Source organism: Empidonax traillii, unplaced genomic scaffold (genome assembly GCF_003031625.1).
Source record: "Empidonax traillii isolate 1590-97213 ecotype Southwest subspecies unplaced genomic scaffold, ASM303162v1 scaffold2381:size25611, whole genome shotgun sequence".
NCBI classification, from domain to species: domain Eukaryota; kingdom Metazoa; phylum Chordata; class Aves; order Passeriformes; family Tyrannidae; genus Empidonax; species Empidonax traillii.
In genome coordinates, this window is record NW_020957574.1 from 13,439 (window position 1) to 16,300 (window position 2,862).

At 45.8% G+C, this 2,862-nt stretch overlaps 1 long non-coding RNA gene across 1 annotated transcript in view; it reads left to right on the forward strand.

Annotated features, from left to right (window-relative positions):
* Positions 1-824, forward strand: part of LOC114071881 — a 4,986-nt gene extending 4,162 nt beyond the window's left edge. The window contains exon 3 of the long non-coding RNA XR_003574103.1: positions 734-824. This is a non-coding gene — a long non-coding RNA (uncharacterized LOC114071881). The remainder of the gene's footprint in view (positions 1-733) is intronic.
* The last annotated feature ends 2,038 nt before the right edge of the window (positions 825-2,862 follow it).

Below are 2,862 nucleotides of genomic sequence, written 5' to 3' on the forward strand. Positions count from 1 at the left end.
GGTTTGTTTCTTGAAAATTTATTACCTTTTTTTTTTTATTACCTTTTTTTTTTTTTTTTTGGAGGAGTTTGGAAAGAACTTTTCCCCTACATTTTCAGGCAGTTCAGGATTGTACAAGGCTCCCATCTCCTCCCCTTCATCCTTCCCATTAGATTCCTAATTTATTCCACTGATTGTCGTAGAAAACGCTTTCTGTGCCTTCCACTGTCCTTGTTGCTCTTTTCCCGTGTCTTTTCCGAAATACATCAGAAATTTGGGAACAGGTGACTCCCAGAAGTTTCTGCTCAGTAGGTGAAGGGGAGACACGATCATGGATATTCAGGGAACAATCTCTCAGCTAATTCCAAGGTATTTTTAGCCTTGATATCTTTAGGCTTGTTCCTGACCGTTCCCACAGCAGCCAGCATGGCATTATCCTGCTTTTTTTTTTTTTTCATGGGAAGGAGTGAGAAACAACTGGGCTGCTTTAGGTGTCCTGAAAAGTGTCAATGAACACCCCATTTTGCAGTGTTTTATTAGCCTTTAATTACCAGGTTGGAGCATCCTGGTCTAGGGGAAGGTGTCCCATGGCAGGGAGTTGGAACTGGATGGGCTTTAAAGTCCCTTCCAACCCAAAGCATTCCTCGTTTCCATGATATTCCACTCAGAAAACTAAGGAATATCATCCTGCTCAGCATCTGGAATTTTCAAACCCCCTTAAAACTCATCTCTTTCACTTCCTTTTCCCCTGCAGAAAATCACCAACCACGTCTTAGGGAAGAAGGTGCCTTGGGACTGATGGGAATGACCCCTTCAAACCACCCTGGGACGTTCCAGCCCTGGAGCAGAACGTGGCGTGGAAGGAAAAAAAAAAAAACCCAAAAAAACACGCAGGGAATACTTTTGCAGCTCAGATTTGGTGGTGTTGGGTGGCTTTTTGTACTGATCTGAAGAATCTTAAACCCTGTTTAAGAATCAAGGATTTGGGATGAGTGTCAGGTTTTTATGGGGGTTTTTTTTGTAGGGGTTTGATGCGCTTCCAAAGTCGGCGTAGTTGGGAAGAACTCGGCTCATAATATATTTACAGCTCCCTGATTGGAATAGAGGCTTTATATATTTATTTCCAATGGGGTTTGAACAATGATTTTTTTATTATTTTTACTGTTATTTTTTTAATTCCTGTCCTGGAGAAAATGTCCTTGTTTTTAATAACAAAAAAATCCCAAAACACCTCAATAAAGCACCTGAGTTGTAGTAAACTGTTGCAGCTCGTCTGGGGATGAACCTGGAGAGAGTCTAATTAACAGGGGTATTTTTGAGGATTTGGGGGGGAATTTTTAAGGCTTTCCTGGGAGAATCACCCCCTACTTGATGAGATGGTCGTGTCCTGCCTGGTTGCACCTTCAACCAGCATCACTTCAAAGAGAAAACACGGGGGTTTGTGGTTCTTGGTGGTAAAATCTTAAGCGATGTTTTTCTTGTCACTGTGGAGCTCGTGTGATGGTTAAACAGGAAAAAAAACACTGGGTGTGAGCTGTGGTTTTCTATTCTCTCTGCTTCAGGTGTTCTCAGTAACTCAGTTCAAGGAGCAGTTTTGAAGAAAACGCCCAATTCTGCGGAAACTGAGGCACAGCTCGGAGAGGGAAGGCTCTGGAGAGACCTTCCAGCACCTTCCAGGGCCTGGAGGGGCTCCAGGAGAGCTGGAGAGGGACTGTTGGGGACAAGGGATGGAGGGACAGGACACAGGGAATGGCTTCGTAGTGGAAAAGGGGAGATTTAGGTGGGATATTGGGAAGGAATTGTTGGTTGTGTCTGATACAGGAGTGGACTTGTTCCCTGGGACAAGAAATTGGGGGGCCTTGGGAGTCCTGACAAGGTCTTGCCTCACTTTGAGCTCGTTTAAGGCCATTCAGCTGCTTAACTCTGCTTTTAGCTTTGCAATGATGAAACACCAAAGGGAGCTGAAGGGCTCTGATGACGGAAAAGCCCTCTGAGATCGTGTCCAAGCATTCCCAGCACTGCCAAGGCCACCGCTGACCCCTGTCCCCAGGTGCCACATCCCCTGCAGGGATGGGGATCCACCCCTGCCCTGGGCAGCTGTGCCAGGGCTGGTTTCATCACCCTTTGGGTGCTGAAATCTTCCCCCAGAATTGGTGGTGGGGGAGTGTTGTCATCCATCCCTCCCCTGGTTTCTCCCTCAGGGATTCTAGTGAGGCTGACTCACCCCCATTCCATTGCCATTGGATAAATCTTGTGCTGGATGCAGAGCATCCAGTGTTTACAGTTCTGGGGGAAGGAGACTTGTTGATGTTTGGAGTCCCTGCTTCCAGCACTCCAAACTTCATTCCAAGAACTCAGCTTGGCTTGTGTTGCTTCCAGAGTGGAGTCGATCCCTTCTTAACCCGCTGTACACCAAGATTTTTGGGGGAAGTTCTGCAAATTTTGGGGAGCTCAGTGAGGGCAGAACTGTTTGGTTGGTTTTTTTGGTGTTTTTTTTTTTTTTTTGACCCCCACAGGAGCAGAGTTTTGCTCTTAATTAATCAGGAATGTTCTTGGATCAACAGCCTCCCCTCACAGGGATTGCTGTGTGTCCACAACCTGAACTTGAGGTGGGAAACGTGATGGATGGGGTGGACAAACAAGGAACTGGAAAAGAGGTATAAAAATCCACCTTACTCTTTGAAACTTGATTTTAAAATAAGAAGCTTTTTTCTTACACCTTCCACTTCCTCTTCCATGGCCATTTCCAAGAGTTCTCCCTTTTGTGCTGTAAATTCCACCCTGATGGGCTCAATCCTGATCCTTTCAGAGAAAGGTGGTCAGTCCTCTGGTTTTTGGTGGACGTTTTTGAAGTCCTTCCTGTGGGGAACCACTCAAGTTTGT